We start from the raw sequence: 23,287 nt of genomic DNA, 5'->3' as shown, positions 1-23,287 counted from the left end.
AATGAGAAGGCTTGGATTCGGTTTGCCTGATAGGGCTTGTAAGCCCCTGCAGGCTCGACCAGAGCATGCGCTGCAGGGCACCGAACACAGGCACGCATCAGCGCCTAAAAACCTCCTCACAACATGGCGAAGAGAGGACTCGGATTCGGTTTGCCTGATTGATAGGACTTGTAAGAGCCTGTGGCAACTCTAGCAAGTAGAGCAGAGTGTGTGCCGCGGGACACCGAAGACAGGCGCGTATCAACGCCAAAAAATAAAAAGAAAGGGGGATCTGTGGGGAGCAAACCGGACTAGACTGAGTTACTGGAATTAAGACTTATTCTATGCATCTGCTCTCCCACAATATGGCGCTGGGAGAGAAGTAAACAGCTTCCGCACAGCTGCCTCCAGTTCAACCAATAAACTGTAGGACTTGCTACTGATTGGAGGAGAGCAGTGTACTCGGCGTGTGGGCAGCCGAGTTAGGATTGGCGGAGGAGGACTATAAAGGAGGAGAGAGACGGCATGCACCGGGAACATCTATGGGGAACATCTAAGGGAACCCGTGCAGCCCCCGAGAAGAGCCGGCCGGCGGTGTGCCGCTCCCCTGCGGGAGTGTGGAGTGTGGCCAGGGGGAACTGCCCTTCCACGGAGGTGGAAGGAATAGTAGCCAACCCGGGAAGAACCAGCAGCAAACCCGGGGAGGGCCGAGCAGACGAAAGAACAGCGCAGGGTCCTGTGTCGTTCCTCCACGAAGACGGGGAGCGACACTGGACCTGCAGGGCTACCAGTCGCCATTTGGAGAAGTGTCGGTTTCTTTACCTTATCAACGCCTTTCAACCCGGCGACTATTTATAGAGTGCCTGAACCAGCGCCCTCTGGCTTGGCAGGTGCCACAGATGGTGGCAGGCGGCCCAGCAGCTGCACTCTGTTCAGGGGTCCTTTTATTCCGCCATCCTGATTTATGTGCTACAGGCCTTTGGGTGGCAGTGCCCACTGGAAAGAAAACTGCAGATAATTAAAATGGGATTGTCCGAATGAAAGTAAGAGAAGTCCACAGACTTCAGAACCTTTCCGTGCATTCTCACGCCCACTGACACACACAGTCCTCGGCGGTCATCTGTGTGACAGGTTGTCACAGCCAGGGAGCAGTGAGAGAGAGCAGTGAGTTCGTGCACGCATCGGAGACGTAGAGGGATGGGCGAGGAGAGCTTTCTCTTTAAGGAAGTTCTCTCTCTTTCTCTAAGTGTATTTCTTTACTTGTATTTGAAAGGCAGAGTGGCAGGAAGGGAAGACACACACACACACACACACTCACAGAAGGAGGGAGAGAGAGCTCGCACCTGCTGCTCACTCCCCAAATGCCCATACAGCCAGGGTTGTACCAGGAAACTCCAAGGGATGCACTCACCAGAGCTCTGACATCGCACAAAATGCACCCAATATCTCTCCGAGTTTTTCAGGAAAGCAAGTGTTAATCTTCCGTATCTCCACAGCTAAACGCCGAAATGCCTCCAAAAACAAGTAATAGCTTACAGTCATAGTTCAGTGCAAGCAAAGCATTTAAAACACGTTTCTATAAAGAGAGCTTATCTGCAGGGTTTCGGGTAATAGCTAAGCATTTTGGCTTGGACATGAGGCAGAGACAGGGTTGATTCCTAGCTCTGCCACATACTGATCATTTAAACTGGGGCGGGGCTGGCATTGTAGTGTGATAGGTTAAGGTGCTGTCTGCATCACCTTATGGGCACTGGTTCAAATTCCTGGCTGCTCCACTTCCAATCCAGCTCTTTGCTGTGGCCTGGGAAAGCAGCAGAGGATGGCCCAAGTCCTTGAGCCCCTGCACTCAAATGGGAGACCCAGATGAAACTCCTGGCTCCTGGCTTTAGCTTGGCCCAGCCTTGGCTTTGCAGCAATTTGGGGAGTGAACCAGTGGATGGAAGATTCTCTCTCTCTCTCTCTCTCTCTTTCTCTAACTCTGCTTTAAAGAGTAAATGAATACATTTTTTCTTATTTTTTTAAGATTTATTTATTTATCTGAGAGGGGGAGAGAGAGAGAGAAAGAGAAGGGGGGAGGGAGGGGAAGAGAGAGAGAGAGGTCTTCCATCCGCTGATTCACTCCCCAAATGCCCACAATAGCCAGAACCAGGCTCAATCCAGGAACCCTGAACTCCACCCACATCTCCCATGTGGACGGCAGGGTCCCAAATACTTGAGCCATCACCTGCTGCTTCCCAGGGAGTGCCTTAGCAGGAAGCTGGATCAGAAGCAGAGATGAGACAGCATCCCAGGCACTCAGATATGAGACGCGGGCGTCCCAGGGTGGCTTAACCTGCTGCACCATGGTCCCTGCCCCCAATTATTTTACTTTGAAATAGTCTTCCTCCACCCTAATCTTCCTAAAGTACCATTTTCCTCAAAAACAAAAACAAAAAATCTTATAACAAGTCCTACTGGTTTTGGGGTCAGGTCCAAGTTTCTTGGCCCGGAAGTCTAGGTCTTTCCATGATTGTCCAATCCCTCCGCCCCTGCCGAAGAACTGTTTTATTCTGAGCTGACATCCCCGAGTGTGTACAAGCACACGGCTCATTTCTGCCTCAGAGATGTTCCTCTCCTCGTACCCCAGAATTCAGCACCCCCCACCCCCGCTAAGATGCCTTCTCACCAGGTCAGACTTCTCTCCCTCAACTCATTTCTTGTCCGTTGCTCTGTGATCGTCTCCAGCGACACTGACTCCTGTGCATGGAGACACCGTGGGCGATTAGGAGACATACATAAAGGCCCCCCACGCCCACCCCGTGCCTAAACACATTCCTGCCCTAAGCCATCCAGGGGACAGAAGAATACTTTGGAAAGATAAGCTGTGTATCTGTATACAACACTCTGCGTTTTGCATACTTAGCACCCCATCTGAATTTATACCCTGAATCTGTTTTATTGCAGCCATCTCTGCCTCCTGGCTCACCCTGGGGGCCCTCGTCTACACACTAACTACATTAACTTAAGATGTGAAATCTTAGGCCAGCACTGCGGTGTAGTGGGTAAACCTGCTGCTTGCAGTACGCACATTCCCCGTGGCACTGGTTCCCGTCCCAGCTGCTCCGCTTCCAATCCAGCTCCCTGCTGATGGCCTGAGAAAGCAGCGGAGGATGCCCCAAATGATTGGGCCCCTGCACCCATGTGGGAGACCCAGGAGAAGCTCTTGGCTCCTGGCTGCGGATCATCCCAGCTCTGGCTGTTGACGCCATCTGGGGAGTGAACCAGCAGATGGAAGATACTCTCTAACTCTGCCTTTCAAATAAATAAATAAATCTTAAAAAAAAAAAAAAAAAAGAAAGAAAGTGAACCAGCAGATGCAAGACTCTCTCTCTCTCTCCCTCTCCCTCTCCCCATCTCTCCACTGTAAATCTGCTTTTCAAATAAATAAATAAGTACATCTTTTTTAAAAATTATGCTGCTTGGGATGCCTGTACTTCATATCAGAATGTCTAGGTTCGAGTCCTGATTAATTTTCTGATTCCAGCTTTCTGCTAATGCACACCCTGGGAGGCTGCAGGTGATGGCTTAAGTAGTTGGGACCCTGCCTCCTGTGTGGGAGACCCAGATGGAGTTCCTGGATTCTGGCTTCAGGGCTTTGACCTGGCTCAGTGCCAGCTACTGTGGGCATTTTGGAAGCAAACCAGAGGACGGAAGATCTCTCTGTCCCGGTCTCTCAAGTAAATGTTAAAACTTTCTTAGAAAAAAAACCTAGGGGCACTTCAGCCAGGGAACCCCAGCTTGTGAAGTAGCCTGGCTTCTGGGGGTGCAGCCTGACGCACCGCACGCTGCTCCTGGCTGGGGCCCCCATGGTGAGTATCTCAGTGCAGTCTCTCCTTACCGGTGTCTGCAGCCGCTGTGAGCCACTGGCGCCTCTCGGGTTTCAGGCAGGGTCTGCTTTCCAGGTCAGCACCGATTAATTAACAGTGCTCTGTAGCAGAGTTTCCGGGGTGACCCAAGTAAGCCAAGGGAACCGTGCTGGCCTCGCCCCCGGGGAGCTCCACGTGGTGAGCACAAAAGGACGAGGCTTAATTGATTGTGAATTCCTATCCACTCATCTCCAGCTCGAAGCGTATTTTTTTCCTCCAATTTTTCTCTGTGTCCGCTCTGCATGTAACATACTTATCCCAACCATATGTCTTAACAGGTGATGTTCTTTAGGTCTCTTCTTACATAATGAGTATGGCTAAAAAGTGATGATGAGACCACTTTTTAGAAAAATATTTATATATTTGAAAGGCAGAGAGAGAGGGAGAGCACCACAGGGAGAGATTCCACCCACTGGCTCACTCCCCAAATAGCCTCAACAGTCAGGGCTTGGCTAGGGCAAAGCCAAGAACCCCAAACTCGACCTTGGTCTCCCCCATGAGTGGCAGGGACCCAAGTGTCTGGGACCATCGTCTGCTGTCTCCCAGGCCCATTAGCAGAAAGCAGCATTGGAAACTTGGGGCAGCTGGGCCTTGAACCAGCACTCAGAGATGGGTGCAGATGTCCCAAGTGGTGGTTAACCTGCTGTGTCACATGCTTCCTTGGGACTGGAGTTGTGTGCTTTTTTTTTGTACTATGCATAAATGTTTTCAGTCTATATTCATGCCAGAAAGATGTTTTGTCTTTTTTATGAAAGTTAAATTCAACTAAAAACATTATTTTCTCATCCCAAGTTCAAACACTACAGATATGAAGAGTGTTTTAAAATTACTCTGGACTACTTCAGATTTATAGCTTTCCAGACTCGGGAAATTGGAAAAAGACGATTATTTGGTTTCGATGAGAATCTAGGAGTTTTCTATATCTCTATATATCTATATCTATCTATCATCTTTCTTTGTACTTCAAACAATTCATAAGAAAAAGACTTAAAAGCATTTAGGCACAGAAACTTTTGAGATCCATGCATCTAAGGGGGTATTCAAAAAGTTCACGCAAATGAATATTATGAGAAAAGCAAGCCAGGGCAAGGGAGTTCATTGTCATGGATATGCAAATAGCCCCTAGTTCATTTCCCTGCTGCAAACAACAGATAGTGCCATTCCTGCACATGCGCACTTCATAGCATTTCGAGGGTCAGTCAACAGTAGTTGCAGGACTGGAACTGAGTGTGGTGATGGTGACAAAGCATTTGTGTGATCTGATGCGGCAGCAGGAAGTGCAGACCTCAAGCCAGATCCTGGGAAAGCAGGAGTAGTGGCAGGAGCTGGCAGGAACTTGTCCCTACCAACAAAGCGCCACAGCCAACACAGCCAGACGCGAGCGTGTAGTCCCACCTGGTTGTGTTCATGAACTTGTAGCAAGGGAGAGTGTGCTAAGACACCACAGAGGCCCTCAGCAAACAAAGGAAGAGCAGAGTTATTTTAGGATTTGGGAGAGGGGGTGGGATTTGGGTGAGATTGGGAGGAAGCAATGCTGGGATGGACTCAGCAGAGTAAAGTTGTGCACAACACTTTCATAACATTTAGTAATTGATTGACGTGAGATTTGGCTTGAAAGATTCAGAGCCCCATTTCCTTGGGAACTGTAGAGTTAGGATAAATGTGGCCTTCTGTGTCCCCAAATCCCTGACCTGAAATTCTGCACCTGGGCTGGACACCACGGCTCCTCCCTGTGTCTGGTGGCTCACGGGCTGCCAGTGGTCTAGGCAGTCAGAGGAGGCAGGTCCATTCGTAGGGATATTCAAATAACAACCTCTCTGACCATACGATTTTGGAGATCTTTTGGTGTCAACCGACAAAAGCACTTTTTACAGAGTCATACTGGCAGGATGAAAAGGAAACCTCTGGTGGAGGCAGCAAGAGATGACAGATGTGACACTCTAAAGGTGGTTCCAGGGGTGGGCATGGTGCTAACAGCGGGTTAGGCTTCCAGAGATGGAAGCAAATCTTCAAAGGAAATTCAGTCACTCAGTGACTTAGAAAACAGTATTTATTTACTTAATTTATTTGAAAGGCAAAGAGACAGAGCTCTTTCATCTGTTGGTTCACTCCCCAGATGCTCACAACGGCCAGGCTGAAGCCAGGAGGCAGAAACTCCACCTGGGTCTCCCACGTGGGTGCTTGAGCCATCATTACTGCCTCCCAGGGTGCCAATTAACAGGAAGCTGGAATCGGGAGTGGAGCCAGGCTGGAACCCAGGCACTCTGCACAGGATGTGGACATCCCAAATGGCATCTTAACCACTGTCCCACACACCCACACCCACTCCTCATTCAGTGACTTTTAAAAGTCCCTCACCGAAAATATGATCACAGAAGGGCTGAGGAAACTGGGTTTAAGAAAGGGTGCTGTGAGTCCCGCCTACACAGTTCTTCAAGGTCATCCTCATGGAGGGTCTCCCAGGGCACTGGGAAAGTCCCAAAGCTAAAGGGCCTTGCAGCCTGCCCAGCTCCACCCAGAAATGCAAATCACCTAACTGGGAAAACATGTTGGATCATGGGAATACTCACCCTAACCAAGGAGAGACTGACGTTACAAGTCTAACCTCAGCCTATAGCCCATATTGTAGCAGTAGGCAGCTTCTAGTTGTCCTGTCTCCTACTCCATTATAGCGTGTTCAATAAGTCTAACTCTGCTCACTCTGACTTCTCTGATGAACTCCTCTGCACCTGTAATGCTGTCTTCAGTGGGTCGCTCTCTGGGACAATCCTCCTCAATCTCATGGGGGAGGCAGGCAGGCATCAATAGGACCAGGAGGGGTGGTGGTGCTGTGGCATAGCAGGTAAGGCTGTTGCCTGCAGCGCCAGCATCCCATATGGTCACTGGTTTGACTTCTGGGTGCTGTACTTCTGATCCAGCTCCCTGCTAATGTACCTGGGAAAGCAGCAGAGGATGGCCCCACTGCTTGGGCTCCTGCTACCCACATGGGAGACCCTTAGCTTCTGGCTTCAACCCAGCCCAGCTCTGTCCGTTGAACCAGGGGATGGAAGACCTCTCTCTTTCTCTCTCCCTCTCTGTAACTGCCTTTCAAATAAATGCATCTTAAAACACACACACACACACACACACACACACACACAGGAATAGGAGGGCAGCTGGATGAGAGAACTCTAGCATTTGGAGGGTCTGACCTTGACTGGACAAGGAGAGGGCCGAGAGGTGAAGACACTGGTTTGAGCAGTAGTCACGGAGAGGGTTGAAAGGCTGAGGACACTGGTTTGAGCAGCAGTGGGCGGGAGGGTGGCGAAAGGGAATATCTAAGGCACGGAATCATCTGTGCCTCTGCAGATGGGGTAGAGTGTGGCTGGATATTCCCTGAGACCAGAGAAGACGCACTGGTTAGTAGCACTGGCTGCAAATGTTGAAATCCTGCCCCAGAGGAACACAGGGAGAGGGCACAGGGCCACGCCTCACCTCTCCACCAACAGAGCAATCTGCATGAAGCAACTAACAGCACCAGAAGCTGCAAGGCCTGGCCCAGACCCTGACAGGGACACTCAGATGTTCCAAGTGCAGGTCTCTAGGGACATCAGACATTCCCCCAGGAGCAGGGACGTGCAAGCTGTAGTCACTGGCCAGGCTCAGGGGGCAAACTGTTTTGGCCACAGCTCCAGGCGGCATGAACACACTGTCCCTAGAGTCTTTTCCCTCGCATTGCACAGGAGCTTGGAGGACATCTGAGGGGTGGGGGAGAGGAGGAGCCCTTTCCTCTTTATGGCCCGGGGAACGTTGGCATCGGGAGCCCGGCTGCAAAGTTGGGGTAGGCCTATGCTGCTTGAAGCGTGGATCACAGTCGTGACCTTTGAGTATAAACCGATGACCTTAAACACAGCATGCGTCCTAAACTGACCAAAGGATCTTTATGGCCCGAGCGCCACCAGGAAAGTGAAGCGTTTGTCCAAGTTCTCTGCCAGGACGGGCTGCAGAGCTCCCATGCCTGCTTCCCTCCCACTCACCCTACTCTCTGGTCTCGTCTGAGCCAGGGACAGTGGGCTGCTCACTGGCACTCCCCAACGTGGCAAGTGCATTTGCTCTCTGCAATGAGTTGAGGTCAAGAGGTGCACTTCAGACAGGGACAAGGCAAGCCCAGGGAAGAGCTGTAGGGCAACGCCAAGCTGAAGCCAGCAGGGACAAGGGCAGTGGTCTGGGCACCGAGTGGAGGAGACAGGTTGCCGGTCACCACCACGACCTTTGGCCTCGGTGCCTGGGTCTTGATTTGACTGTAAAAAGCGGTGAAGGCTTCCACAGAGCAGGATATGAAGTCCTATTCAATGGGGACTGAAAAGTCGGGGCACAGTGTGTGCCTAGCCGGTAAAGTGCCCTTGCCTCTTCTCCAGGGAATCCCTGCCCCCTGGTGGGGACAGAGCCTGGCAGCCATGCCCCGCCCCCTGCACCCCATCCCTCATCATGGGTGATGGGGTGGGGGCAGCTGAGCCAACTGTATTTTCTCTCCATAGAATCTGGGATTAGGGGGGCCAGCACTGTGGCATGGTAGGTTAAGCCTCCACCTGTGGTGCTGGCATCCCATATGAGCACTGGTTCAAGTCCTGGCTGCTCCACTTCAGACCCAGCTTCCTGCTAATGGCCTGGGAAAAGCAGTGGAAGGTGGCCCAAGTGCTTGGGCCCTTGCACTTGCATGGCAGACCCAGAAGAAGCTCCTAGCCCCTGGCTTCAGATTGGCGCAGCTCCGGCTGCTGCAGTCATTTGGGGAGTGAACCAGTGGATGGAAGACCTCTCTCTTGGTCTCTCTCTCTCTCCCTCCCCCCCCCCCCCCCCCGTAACTCTGCCTCTCAAACAAATAAATCTTAAGAAGAAAAAGAACCTGGGATTAGGTCAAGGATATGGGAAGCTCTGTCACACAGACATAGGGGTCATGAAAACTTGTTTATTTTTAAGATTTATTTATTTATTTGAAAGGCAGAGAGAGAGAGACAGAGAGAGAGAGAGAGAGATGGATCTTCCATCTGCAGGTTCACTCCCCAAATTCCTGCAACAGCCACGGCCAAAGCCAGAAGTCAGAAACTCCATCTGGGTCTCCCACGTGGGAGGCAGGGACTCACATACTTGGGCCGTCCTCTGTTGCCTCCCAGGTGCATTAGCAGGGAGCTGGATGAGAAGCAGAGCAGCTGGGACTCGAAAAATGGGAGGCGGCATTGCAAGCTGTGGCTTAAGTCGCTGTGCCACAAGCCAGCCCAGACAGTGAGACTTCAGAGCAGAAACGTAGACAGTGCACCAGGTTTGGAGACACACAGAACCCAGCTGAGGCTGCCTCATGGTTTAGCAGGTCCCGGCTCCCGGCCTACCTGAGGACAGACTTACTATTCGTCGTTGCAACTTTTGGCTTGCTTGTGATTATCAGCTGGGCGGGCTGAGATACTTGGACACACCCTGGCTTCCAGCATTTTGTCTTTGTGGCCCTGCCACAGGACCTTCTCAGTGTCTGCTAGTGTTGGAAGGTCAACTGATGAAGATGCAGAAGGCTATGCCAGAGAGGAGAAGACAAGGCTAAACGGAGAGTCGATCTCTCTTCCAGGGGCTTCTGCCCACGTGGGAGACCCGCACTGCAGGCAGCAGTTTCACCCACCACGCCACAGCGCTGGCCCCACACATCACTTTCTTCCTGCCTCCGTTTCCCTATGCCCTGCAGCTTTGTCAAGCTGGTGTTTCCGTGTTGAGGTGGCATTTCACATCTCTTTTCTCCCTGAAGTGTTTTGGAAGTCTGTTTCCGTTCTTCCGGTTGCTTTTTTCTCCTCTTCTTTGTCCTCTCCGCTCTGTGAGTTTATCTGTTTCCCAGTTCCAATCTGTCTCCTCACAAGCACAACTTCAAGTCTGTCTTGTTTAAGGCTGCACTCTGAGTGCTTAGTATCAGGTGATCGATACGGGTTGCATGTTTGACAAGTAAATGAATAATCTCAGAGATAAATGATTTTATCCCAAAGAAAGGATGTTAATGGTGGAATTTCAGGCAATGTTGTAGAAAAAAAAAAACTCTTGGGTGGTATTCTTTCTAATTTGTTCATAGTAGGCAATGCTAAATTCTTCCTTTCCCCACTTTGTACATAATTTTAAAAATATTTGGATGTTAACTCTAATTCACCTGCTCAGATTTCTTATTTTTTTTTTAAGATTTATTTATTAATTTGAAAGGCAAAGTTACAGAGAAGCAGAGAGAGCGAGAGGTCTTCCATCTGCTGGTTTACTCCCCAGATGGATGCAAGGGTCGGATATGCGCTGACCTGAAGCCAAGAGCCAGGGCCAGGAGCTTCTTCCGGGTCTCCCATCCAGGTGCAGGGGCCCAAGGACTTGGGCCATCTTCTACTGCCTTCCCAGGCCATAGCAGAGTTGGATCGGAAGTGAAGCAGCTGGGCCTGGAACCAGCGTCCACATGGGATGCCGGCAGTGCAGGTGGCAACTTCATCTGCTATGCCACAGAGCCAGCCCCCGGGGTTCCTGTTCTAATACAAATTTTTGGGCTACTGTTTAGGTTTCTGTTTAAGAGTTGTTTTTTTTTTTTTTTTAAAGTTCATTGTTAGGTACTAAGGTCATTTTTTCTTCCAAAGAGCTTTACTTTATTCTCAGGAATTAAGAGGAAATAAAAAATTTGTCCTGTTTTTTGAATCAGCTTCTGTGGTCTTTGTTTTTTGAGAGGCAGAGAGACAAAGAGCTCCCATCCTCTCCTCTCCCCAAATGCCCATTAACAGCCAGGCTGTGGGTGGCAGGCACCCAACGACTTGGGCCGGCACTGCTGCCTCCCAGAACCTGCACCAGCAGAAAGCTGGGATAGGGAGTGGAGCTGGGACTTGGACCGAGGTAGCGGATGTGAGTGTCCACACGGGGCCAAACACTTGCCCCCAGAATGTGCTTTTGATGCTCCTCAGCTAACAGGGGTGTCTGGAAGTCAGGCAGGGCTGGTTTTCCAGAGGTCAGAGCTGGGACTGGAAGCCGGGCACTTTGGCAAGGGAGGCAGGCATTGTCACTGCCGGGCTGGATGCTGGCCCCCAGCCTCACTTGGTGTAGATGTCAACCGCACATTCCTCTCTTTCCCTAGGCTTGATTTTCGTCAACCGCCTGTTTCTTTCCCCCTTCACTATTATACAATTCCCAGAGTTGTTGGGGGAGGTGCCTGGCTTAGAACTCCAAGGCAGCTGGAGAGAGTGAGGGCAGGTGGGGTTGGAGAGCTCAGATGAGTGTAATTATGGGCCATTGATACTGGCCGTTTGGTTTCCAAAGTCTGTTGTCACGTTTTTGTTTTAATACATTATTTCTCCTGCTTAGCACTATTCAGAAAAAAACCCTTTTTTTGGATGCTTGTATTTATTTGAAAGGCAGTGTGGGGGAGGAGGGGAGAGAGAGGGAGGAGGGAGAGGCAAAGAGAGAGAAAGGGAGAGGGAGAATGAATCACATATCTGCTGGTTCACTCCCCCCAGATGCCCACAATGACCAGGGCTGGGCCGTGGGGTGACCAGGAGCCAGAAATCCCATCCAGGTCTCCCCCATGGGTGGCAGGGGCCTAAGCACCTGGGCCACCCTCTGCTGCCTCCCAGGTGCACCCGCAGGGAGCTGGATTGCAAGCACAGGGGCTGGTAAACGCTGTCACTTTCTTGTCTTCCTTGTAATTTCCGGCTTCAGCTGAGCTTCCCGATTTGTATCTGCGGAATTTCTTTCTGCAGCTTGACTTCTTCCTGGCTGTTTTTTTTTTTCGCGGCCTTTGCAGGCTTTTGCTCTCCTTGGCTCACATTTGCAGGGCTTTTCAAGGGGCCGAAGGGGTTGACTGCTCATGGTTTTTGGTGGCCCCCAGGTGTCCAGCACGTTGACTGTTACTGTACTGAGGAGGAACCCGTCCCCTGGAGACCCTCCTCCCAATTTTTAACATTTTTTAATTAAAAAAAATTTTTTTTTACCATTCTCTATGTCTTACAAATTTTTTTTACCATTCTCTATACTTACTCATTTTTCTATTTGTTTTTACCATTCTCTATACTTCTCTAATTTTTTTTTCTGATTACGAAGAGATGCAGGCTCACTAAGGATCTAAGCAGCCACGTCACCTATCTCACCTGGGTGACAACACCTGCAAGGCTGCGAAGCCTCGGGCGGCGTTTCCAACAACGCCATTCTCCGCGTTCACACGCAGCTCTACGGCCAGCGGGCGAGCGAAGCTGGGGGGTCCTGGGCTCCCCCAGACAAGCAGCGCACCCCACAAAGGCCCGGGAACCTGCGGGAAGAGAACCGGGCGGCCGGGGGGCGGAGTTAGCGCTGACTGCGGCTGGGAGGGCGGAGCCTCACCGCCGTCACCAATCAGGGCTCCGCTTTGTTTTCTCCGCCCGGCCAATGAGGGAGTTCCACCGGAGGGGCTGTCTGCGAATTTGAGACGCCTACCGTGGCCGCAGCCTATCAGCAGGCGCCTCTGACGCAGCGTCCGCGAGGCTCCCGCCCCCCGCGGGTGGCTGCGGCCACGCCCCCGCGGCCTCAGCACCGCCCCCCCGAGGGAGGGGGCCCAGGCGGTTCCTCCCCGGGCTGGAGGTGGGGGCCGCCGGGCTGCCGCCGGGCTCCAACGTCTGCGCCCGCCGCGGAGTCGCCGAGCCCGCGGGCTGCTGATTGTTCCCTTTGGCGGCGCCTCCGGAGCTGCGGGACCCGGGGACTCGCAGCGGCCGGAGCGAGCGCGCTCCCCCACAGACCACCGCCCGCCGGGAGCCAGGTACTTGGGGGGCGCGCGAAGCCGAGGCGCGGGGTCGGAGCGCGGGTTTGCAAGGTCGGCGGCGGCCGGGCCGAGCGGGGCGGCGGGGCCCCTCGCCCTCCGGGAGCCTCTCCCGGCGCCGGCACCTTGCGCGGCGGTGGGGGTGGGGTGGCGCGCGTGCAGGTGCGGGGCTCCGCGGGACGCGGGCGCGGGCTCCCGGCGGGTGGGAGAGCCGGGAGCGGGGAGCCGGAGAGCGGGGTAGCCGGGTGCGGTGTGTGTGTGCGCCTGTTTCTTCCCCGCCTCGGGTCATGTTGAGGCGCCCTGCGGCGTGCGGGGTGCTCGCTGACGTCTTCCACTCGTGCGCTGCGGTTAGAAACTCAAAGCGGCCTTTCCCGCGAGCTGGCCCGGGGGCTTCCCCCGGCGTGGACCCCCGTGGCGTGGCTCGCCTGTGGGTGGGCGGGGCGTGGGCCCCGCCCCGGGGGACACCTGGCCTTCCCCGGGTGTGCCCGGGTACACCTGCGCCCAGGTACACCTGCCACCCGGGCGGCGATACTTTGCCCGTGGTGGAGTATCAGCGAGTTTGCCTCACGGAGGGAGAAGCCCCACGCGCAGGGTGTCTGCAGCGGTGGCCCCCGGGGAGAGACAGCGTGCCGTCCACGCGGGTTCACTTGGGTCCCGCGAACTGCGTGTCCCTGGAGGGCGTCTCCCGGGGACGCTCAGGGCTGTGCGCTCCTGGTGAGGCCCATTTCACAGCTGACAGCTCCGCAGGCCTCGGATTCCCGCCCTGTTTGACCCCTGAGCGCCTTTAATCCCAGGGCTGGGCCAGGGTTCCCACAGCCCAGCTGAGCTCCTACACCCAGATCTGATCACGTGGGTCCAGGTGATTTGCAAGTAAAGAAATCCTGGTTCTTAGGGCTTGTTCCCTTGTCTCTCCCCCCACCCCCACCACCCCACCCGCAGTTTGCTAAGATGTTTGGAATTTCACCAGAAAGGTAATTTTCCACACAGGCAAAAAGAATCCAAACCAAACACAACTTAGTGTTCTTGTGTGCAAATCTGTGTTTTAAATTTTGGGAAGTTTACGTGGTCTGGCTTCTGAATTGACTTGAAATAGTATGGTAAACGCGGATGGAGCCTACTGCACTTTGACTTCTGGCTTTGGTGTGTGAAGTCTCGATGTTTGTAGAGGGCGGAAAGAATAATTTCCTAATTGGAATAACTCAAGGGTGTGTGGGGGTCAGGGTGGAGCTGGCGTCCACGCTGGGGTGATGTCAAGGTTTCGGAAGCTCCAGGGTACTGCTGGGTTATCCGCCCACTAATGTGATTAGTTATAGGAACAAGGGCGTGCCTTGTGGATGACTGGATGGGAACTCCACTGAGGGGGAAGCAGTCCCTAGTTTGCCCCCAACCCGTGCAGTCTGCTACGTGTTGCACGCACATTTTGGCATTACTTCCGCAGGCCTGTGGGGTGTAGCTCTGCCTTGATTTCCCTGCTGGCTTATTTATGCTTGGTCGCCTTTTCCTTAACGTTTTACTCTCCTGTCAAGTTAAAGCTGCCAGCGCCCAAGCACACATTTCCATTAAGAATCCTGCCGCCTCTGTTAAAGGAAACAGTTCTTCTCCTGGTGACTCCAGCCTGGTCATCCAGTTTCTGTTGGTGAAGTACTTGCCTGGATTCTTGCCTCACAGCCCCCAGATGCTCCCTGATTTTCAAGGATTCTGATTTGTTTCTTCTCCCTCTTTGCCCTCCCTCCCCCTCTGTCTCCATTAAAATTAATCAATCACAACATGACTTGGCTTCCATTAGAGGGTGCACTGGATGCTGCTAATTGGAGATTTCAGATAGTTTTTTTTTCCCCTCTTTTTCAAGATTTTATTTATTTATTTGAAAGAGAGAGAGAGATTGAAGGAAGCTTCTCCTGCTGGTTCACTCCCCAAGTGGCTGCAACAGCCAGGACTGAGCTAGTCTGAAGCCAGGAGCTTCTTCCAGGTCTCCCACATGGGTGCAAGGGCCCAAGCACCTGGGCCGTCTTCCACTGCTTTCCTAGGCCACAGCAGAGAGCTGGATCGGAAGTGGAGCAGCTGGAACCGGCGCCCATATGGGATTTACCCGCTACGCCACAGCACCCGCCCCCAAGACGATTCTTTTTCTTATAAACATTTCATGGTCAGAGATGCAGACATACTGCAACATATCTGTCATCACTGCACTCAGAATTGCCATGAGTACCTTTGTCCCTTCAGGGGATTTTCTGAAATGAAATGATGTGGAAGGAACAAGTAGCTTAACTTAAAGTAAAGGAAATTGTTAGTAATTTCAGAAAAAGCCCCTGCTAAAAAGCTCTTTAGTTCTCCCTGTGGGTTAGGAACCCAGATCAGAATGTAGATTTATTTGTCTTTATTATGCATTCTTATATATTTTTAAATGGATTGTGTTTTATTTAAATCTACATTTTTAAGGATTTATTTATTTGAAAGAGTGATGGGGTGGGGGAAGGCAGAGTGAGACAATTTTTTTTTTTTAAGGTTTATTTATTTACTTGAAAGAGTTACACAGAGAGAAGGAGAGCAGAGAGGCAGAGAGAGGTCTTCCATCTGCTGGTTCACTCCCCAATTGGCTGCAACAGCTGGAGCTGCCCTGATCCAAAGCCAGGAGCTAGGAGCTTCTTCCAGGTCTCCCATCCAGGTACAGGGGCCCAAGGACTTGGACCATCTTCTGCTGCTTTCCCAGGCCACAGCAGAGAGCTGGATTGGAAGTGGAGCAGCCAGGACTCAAACCAGTGCCCATATGAGATGCCGGCCCTGCAGGCAACGGCTTTACCCACTACGCCACAGCGCCGACCCTGAGACAGATCTTCTGTCTGCTGGTTCCCTCCCCAAATGGCAACAACTGCAACTGGGCCAGGCTGAAGCCAGGAGTCAGGAACTCCATCCCATGTGAGTGGCAGGGACACAGCACTTCGGCCATCCTCTGCTGCATTCTCTGGTGTCTTACTAGGGAGCTGGATTGGAAGTGGAGCCGCTGGGCCTTGCACACTGGGCTCTGATATGGGATGTTTACTGGGTTACAACACCTGGCACTTGTAGGTTAAATCTTAGGTGCATTGGGACAGAGCTCTGGGGACACTTTGCTTTCTTAGATGACTGATTCAAGTGGCAAAGTGGGTGTATAGTGAGATTATTTGATACCTACTAGGAACGGATGCAGAAGTGAAAATTTACTTTTCTAGGCATGTAAAACTTTCTTGAACTTTCATTTGATAAATATATTTTTTTATTATAATATGTTTTTTGAGGATTTACTTATTTATTTGAAAAGCATGTTACAGAGAGAGAGAGGCACAAACGCAAGAGAAATCTTCTATCTATAGGTTCACTCCCCAGATGGACGTAATGACTGAGTTTGCCAGGCCAAAACCAGGAGCCTGGAACTCCATCTGGGTCTCCCATGTGAGTGGCAGGAGAATAAGCACTTGGGCCATCATCTGTTCTTTTCTCAGGCACATTAGCAGGGAGCTAGATTGGAAGCGCACCAGCCGGGACTCAAATCGGTGACCCTGGTACTCATATGGAATACTGGCATTGCAGGCGGTGGCTTAACCTGCTGTGCCACAGTGCTGTCCCCACTGTAATCATATTAATAAGCGGCTTGCTTAACTTAATAAAAGAGAAGGGAAGTGTTCGTCTCTCTGGCTGCTGATAGGAGCCCGTCAGGCCAGGCTGGTGACAGAATGAATAGGAAACAGCTGTTGCTTTGATAAAAAGCCATATACATCCATTTTCAGTACGGACACGGCAATGCTCAAGCCGCGGGAGGACCCTCGGGGATGGCTGCATTTTGTGAGGTGTTCCAAGAGCACACTGGATCAGAGCTGAAGCCAGACGAGCTCTTTCGGTGGTTGGCGCGTGTTTATTTCCTTAGCCCTGACACCAGGCTGGGGAGGAGAGTCCTGGTAATGTTTCTTAGAAGTGCGCCTGGTTCCAGGGTGCTGGCGACGTGCCAGGGGGAATTGGAAGCAGGCTGCGTCTTCCAGTGAGGTGCTTCTTGGCCATGTGGCCAGGCCGTGGTGGGGCACGGAAAGGCTGGTGGTCGTGAATAGCTGGACGTGTGACAAAGCCACCCTCAAGTCAGCTTCTCTCTGAAGACTTCATGCTGGTCTAGAAGCATCTTAAGTCAGGTTTCTTTAATTTAGAGGTCTGTTCTATTTATTTGGAGGTCAGAGTTAGAGGGAGAGATGGAGAGAGTGAGTGAGTTATCTTCCATCCGCTGCATCACTCCAGCCAGGAACTCCATCTGGCTCTCCCACGTGGGTGGCTGGGCCATCTCCTGTTTTCCCAGGCGCATCAGCAGGGAGCCGGATCCCCTAAGGAGCAGCCAGGACTTGCAGGCAGTGGATGCCTGGGTTTATAACACGCCTGTGGTCCAGCCTGGGGCTGGGTACTCTTCAGTCTTCAGAGGTGCAGTTTCCTCTCTTGAAGAAAGTAGAATCCTGACTGGCGCCGTGTCTCACTTGGCTAATCCTCTGCCTGTGGCACCGGCACTCCGTGTTCTAGTCCCGGTTGGGGTGCTGGTTCTGTCCCGGTTGCCCCTCCTCCAAGCCAGCTCTCTGCTGTGGCCCGGGAGTGCAGTGGAGGATGGCCCAAGTGCTTGGGCCCTGCACCCTCATGGGAGACCAGGAGGAAGCACCTGGCTCCTGGCTTTGGACTGGCGCAGTGCCGGCCGTAGCTGCCACTTGGGGGATGAACCAACGGAAAAAGGAAGACCTTTCTCTCTGTCTCTCTCTCTCTTACTGTCTAACTCTGCCTGTCAAAAAACAAAAAAGGTAGAATCCTGAGCTCTATAAAACGAATGAGCAGTGTGCAGGTGAGTCAGACTTTCAAGCATTCTCTGGTTTCCAGTATGTTCTCGAATTGCGGTTTGGGCTGGAGTGCACTTTGGTTTCTCAGCATCTTTGTCTTCCCCCACCCCTTTGAAAAAGCCCCTTTTAGGAATAGATCCACTGTAATCCACACAGGTCACTGGGCCTGGGGAGAGTGAGCTTGTTGTCTCGACACTTGGAAACGGCAAGGACCAGGTAGGAGGCTACAATATGCAGGTATAGGTGAATGGCAGGGATATTCCGGGTGCCTTTTCCTGTAGTGCATCTGGTCAACCCTCCATCTCTTTGCTTCTGCTACAGTAACAAAGTGGCATCTGTACTGACCAGATTTCCTCCTACCTGATAATAACTGTGCGTACACCTTAAAATTAGTTACCATGAATCATATAGAGAGGATTTGAAGAAGGAACATGTGCATCCGGTTCCATGAAGATCCTGTGCCACTTTATATAAGGGACGGGAGCATCCATGGATGTTGGCGTGGGGTGTGTGTGGAAGATTCTGGATCCAGTCTCCCATGGACACTGCGGGATGACTGTGTCGGAGCAGCCTCTGATGTGTCCTCAGGTGCTGCTTAGCGAGACTCATGATAACAAGGCTCTCTCTGAAAGACGGTTCACCTCTGTGTGTATTCAAAAGCGGTTCGAGTCCTGAGACTGAAACATTCCGGAGCGCTTTCACTTCTTTTTTGGCAATGGAAGTTTGCTGAAGGGCTGTAAGAATTTGGAGTCGAGCCCGGGGTTAAAAAGGATTATGGCATCACAGCCTGAGATCTGTCAAGCTCCTCTGGAGATCCTCAAACTATTTTTTTGCCCCTTCCTAATATGGCTCTGATTTTGCTTCCCAGGAGTCGGCGGGTCGGCCCTGACCTCCACGCTCCTTGCCATTTCTGAGTTTGATTCAGCACCCAGGAAGGGCCTGTGATAGCACACTGTGGTTAGGTGGTGTGCTCAGGGTGCAGGCCGGGCATTAGGGCAGGTGTGGGGCAGAAGTTGGTGGGCTGTGGGTAGTGAGGCAGTAAATTCACATCACTTAGATTTGCATGCAGTCATTTTAAATTGGATAGCAATGTTACATCTTGGGATTTTCAAAATGGGAATCCTTTGGCCCTTAACATTCAGCTTGGTATGAAGAACTGAGACCCCCTGGTTCTGGAACATTCGCATGGAGGACTGTGCAAGCTGGGTTCCTGGGTGTCTGACAGCAGATCTAGGTGGGTCCTGACAGTTTGCAATTTCTACTGCCTTCCAAGGTCATGGTGGTGCTACAAGTTCAGGGACCACGCTGAGTAGAATAGGGGAGAGCTCCCAGAAGTTTGTGAAAAAACTAGGCATGGATTTCAAAAATGTTTTGCCCCAAAATAAACATACCTTTTCTTTCCATTTTCCATGAACTTTGTGTAGTACCTGAGTCTGAGTGGTTGATGTCAGATTTGAACTTGAAACATCAGGGTCTGAATCCCTGCTCTCTCACTGACCTGTTCTTTAAGTGAGTTTTTTTTTTTTTTTTATTGATTTATTTGAGAGGCAGAGTTAGAGAGATTGATCTTCCATCCATTAGTTCACTCCCCAAATGGCCAAAACGGCCAAGGCTGGGCCAGACCTAAGCCAGGAGCCAGGAGCTTGAGCCATCTTCTGCTGCTTTTCCCAGGGGCCATTAGCAGGGAGCTGGATTGGAAGTGCAGCAGCCAGGACTCAAACTGGTGTCCATATGGGATGCCCATGCTGCAAGCAGCAACTTAACCTACTGCGCCACAGTGCCAGCCCTACTCAGGCAAGTTTGTTAGCCTCTGTTTTCATCTCAAAGGCGAACATGTTGCATTATGTTGTGTGTTGACTGAGCTCAAAGGTGTAAGAACAGTGGCTGGTAGGCACCCAGTAGTATATGAAATAAGTAGAATTCTGAGTTTTATAAAATTGAGTTGAGATCTTTAAGGACAGGGATTTTATATTAATCCTCATTTCCTAGCTCTGTGCTGGGGAGGGCAGGGGGCAATGCAAGTACTCAATTACTATGTAATGAGTGAAAGAAAAGTTTGTGAATCTTTTCCAGAAACATTTAAAAAATTCATTATATAATATATTTTTAATTTATGTATTTCCAACTTTTGAAAGGCAATGAGATGGAGAGAGAATAGGGAAACAGACACAGAGAGAGAGAGGGAGAGACAGAGACAGAGGGAGAAAGAAAGATCTTCTGTCTAGTGGTTCACTCTCCAACTGGCTGCAACAGCCGGTGACAGGCGAGGCTGAAGTCAGGAGCCCGGAACTCCATCTCAGTCTCCCAGACACACAGCAGGGGTCCCAAGTGCTTGAGTCGTCATCTTTTGCCTCTCAGGGTGTGCACATTAGTTAGCAAGCTCGATCGACAGTGGAGTAGATGGGACTCGAACCGGGTACCTGGACATGGATGCGGGCGTCCGGAGCAAGACTCAAGCCACTGCACCAAACCCTGGTTCCCCTAGATGGAGAATTTTGCTGTTGGGGGTATGCTTCCATTCCACCTTCTCCAAAACACACACACGTGGAAAAGGTGGACTGGTTGGGTCAAAGCATGCTGGACCCTCATGCTAATCCTCGTAGTCGGCTCTTTGTTGTTCCTGCGAGTTAAATTACAGGAAGTGTCCGAGAGTCGTCCTCATGACAGTCTTGACCCCGTCCTTGGTGACCTTGAAGGCAGACAGTCCTTGGAGCTCCCTCCTGCCTGAGTGCTGAATGCCCGATTCATTTTATTTATTTATTATTTATTATTTTTTTTTTTTGACAGGCAGAGTTAGACAGTGAGAGAGAGAGAGAGAAAGATCTTCCTTTTTCCGTTGGTTCACCCCTCAAGTGGCCGCTACGGCCGGTGCATTGTGGCCGGCACGCTGTGCCAATCCGAAGCCAGGAGCCAGGTGCTTCTCCTGGTCTCCCATGCTGGTGCAGGGCCCAAGAACCTGGGCCATCCTCCACTGCACTCCCGGGCCACAGCAGAGAGCTGGACTGGAAGAGGAGCAGCTGGGACAGAATCCGGTGCCCCAACTGGGACTAGAACCCGGGATGCCTGCGCCACAGGCGGAGGATTAGCCTAGTGAGCCGCAGCACCGGCTCTGATTCATTCTCTTTCTGCAGATCCCCGGGAGCCCACCCCTCTTAGCATTGTTCTCTGCAATCACTGGTTTTATCTGCTTTGTATCACATTCTTATCATGATGTTACTTGTTGCCTTTTTATGGTTTCCCTCACTATGGGGGGGGGGGGGCTTGACCTTTGCTATTGGTGCTTAGCAGGGGCACACGATACTGGTAAGTCAGGTTCAACAGAGGGAGGTGCGATGTGGAGTCATCTCCTTCTGTCCATCCCCAGAACACACCCCTGTTGTGGCTCTGTGCACAGTCTCTGCTTTATTTCACTGTGTCTGTCCCCATCCTCACCTGTCCCCATGCCTATCTGTCACGTGTATGCATCATTGCATTACTCGCGCCAGATGGTTACCGGAATGTCTGTCCTGGGTTACACTCTCTCCAGCTGCTGTCTGCCACAGTGTCCTTGCTGGCACTCGTGACTTTATAATTTTTTCCGATCTGATGCAACAGGTGGAGCCGTTCTTGTTTGCAGGTCTCTGATTGCTAACGTGGCTGGGTAACTTAGCACTTGCTGATTAGCCTTGTGGGTATCCCCTTTTGTGCCCTGGGCATTTAGATATTCTTGGCCTTGTTTATAATTTATTAGGCTTGCCTAGCTGCTTCTTCCTTTTCTGTCCTAAGATACAGGAGATGTTTGGTATTTTCTAGATGTTAGTCTAATTTTAGCTGTTGCAAATATCTTATTTTTTTTTATTTGACAGATAGAGTTATAGACAGAGAGAGACAGAGAAAAGGTCTTCTCTCCGTTGGTTCAGTCCCCAAATGGCTGCCATGGCCGGCGCTGCATTGACCTGAAGCCAGGAGCTGGGTACTTCCTCCTGGTCTCCCATGCGGGTGCAGGGGCCCAAGCACCTGGGCCATCCTCTACTGCCTTCCTGGGCCACAGCAGAGAGCTAGACTGGAAGAGGAGCAGCCGGGACAGAACCCGGTGCCCATATGGGATGCCAGCACCGCAGGCAGAGGATTAACCAAGTGAGCCATGGCGCCAGCCCCGAGGAAATACTTTTCTACTCCTGGTTAACAAATGGATGTTTCAACATTTTCTTTACTGAATAACCTAGTGGTATGAATTGCTGCCTCTATTACATATCAAGGTATATCCCCATCCGTGATGTATTCTGATCAGTTTATTCTGTTGTAAATCCACAGTGCTTTTTGTTTTTAATGTTTATGTATTACTTTTTTTTCTAAAGATTTATTTTATTTATTTGAAAGACAGTTACAGAGAGAGGTAGAGCCAGAGAGAAAGAGATCTTCTATCTGCTGGTTCACTCCCTGAATGACTGCAACAGCTGGAGCTGAGCTGATCCAAAGCCAGGAGCCAGGAGCTTCCTCCAGGTCTCCTACACGGGTGTAGGGGCCCAAGGACTTGGGCCATCTTCTACTGCTTTCCCATGCCATAGCAGAGAGCTGGATAGGAAGTAGAGCAGCCGGGACTTGAACCAGCACACATATGGGATGCATTTCCCAACCAGCTGCCCTGGCTTTTTAGAAGTAAATCTCGAGGGACCTGTTGCAGGGTACTGGAAGGCTGCCGCTCTGCCCTCCGTGGCCCTGCTGAAATGAACTCACTGTCCACCTCCATGGCCATGCACAGCGTGAGAAACCAGGGAAGAGTGGAGGGGAGGGGCGGGGGCTTCTGGAGGCCACTGCACAGGGGGAGTAACTGGGTTTTAGGGAAACTGAGTGAGCCCAAAGCACAGACAACAGCTTCTCAGAGATTTTCCTGGGAGTTGAAGGACAGACAGTAGCGTGGGACAGAGTCTCATTGAGGTGTGGTGCCATTGCTCAGTCTTCCCTCCCGTGATATGGGTGCAATCCCTGGCCATTGAGATGTCAGGTCGGAGGAAGCCCGAGACACCTGCGTTCCTTGTGGAAGAGCTTCCTTCCATCACTCAAGGGGGCTTCGAGAGGGCGCTCCTGCCTGCACCTGGGGAGAAGGCAGGGGGTGTCGGGGGAGGTTAGAGTGACCTGGATTCTCAGACAGTCTCTGAGGCCTTCCCGTGTTCTGGAATCCACGGTTCTCGGCCGCCAAAGCACCACACTTCGGGGTGTCGTTTTCTGAGCCCTGACACTACCAGTATAAGGAGAAAAAAGTAGCTTAGTGCATTGGGAATTTAAAACAATGGTAGAGGAGCTGGCGTTGTGGTGCAGTGGGTTAAGCCACCACTCACAATGCTGTCTTCCCAGATGCCAGCGCCTGTTGGAGTCCTGGCGGCACTCTTCCAGCCCAGCTGCCTGCTAATGTCCCTGGGAAAGCAGGGGACGATGGCCCAAGCACTCAGGCCCCTGCTACCCATTGAGAGCCCAGGTGAAGCTCCTGGCTGTTGGCTTCAACCTGTTGCGGCCATTTGGGGAGTCAATAAACACATGCAAGATCTTTCTCTCTCTCTACCTTTCCACCTTTCCACCTTTCTCTCTCTCTCTCCTTACCTGTGTCTTTCCCTCTCTCTGTTTCTCTGCCTTTCAAATAAATAAATATCTTTAACTATATATATATATATATATGAAAAATAGTGGGAACATCTTAGGGTTGTTAAAGGATTTGGAATTTTTCTGAACTAAAACTATTTTTTGTGCCTTTAGAGTCATGTATATATGGCATAGAATTATCCTTTTAAATGTTTTGACTTCTGAGAGCAGATTTGAAAAGGTGTAAGGCC

General features: G+C 51.4%; 1 protein-coding gene and 1 long non-coding RNA gene across 6 annotated transcripts in view; one reads left to right on the top strand and one right to left on the bottom strand.

Annotated features, from left to right (window-relative positions):
• Positions 1-10,050: 10,050 nt before the first annotated feature.
• LOC138845074 (uncharacterized) lies at positions 10,051-12,202 on the bottom strand. The gene is made up of 2 exons (XR_011381800.2): positions 12,002-12,202; positions 10,051-10,399 (listed from the first exon to the last, which is right to left on the bottom strand). It is a non-coding gene; the product is annotated as an uncharacterized LOC138845074 (long non-coding RNA).
• Positions 12,203-12,407: 205 nt separating this feature from the next.
• MPP7 (MAGUK p55 scaffold protein 7) overlaps positions 12,408-23,287 on the top strand; it is a 239,591-nt gene continuing 228,711 nt past the window's right edge. For 4 of the 5 annotated variants that reach the window (XM_008268037.5, XM_089311856.1, XM_089311855.1 and 1 more), the window contains exon 1: positions 12,415-12,642. The gene's annotated coding sequence lies outside the window, so the exon portion shown is untranslated. Of the gene's footprint in view, positions 12,643-23,287 lie in introns of all 5 variants that reach the window. The other variant, XM_051821591.3, reaches the window with a different exon arrangement.

This window comes from Oryctolagus cuniculus, chromosome 13 (genome assembly GCF_051225735.1).
Source record: "Oryctolagus cuniculus isolate XC-2025 breed Fujian yellow rabbit chromosome 13, ASM5122573v1, whole genome shotgun sequence".
NCBI classification, from domain to species: domain Eukaryota; kingdom Metazoa; phylum Chordata; class Mammalia; order Lagomorpha; family Leporidae; genus Oryctolagus; species Oryctolagus cuniculus.
The sequence above is the reverse complement of the archived record's forward strand: the minus strand, read 5'-3'. Positions and strand labels throughout refer to the sequence as shown.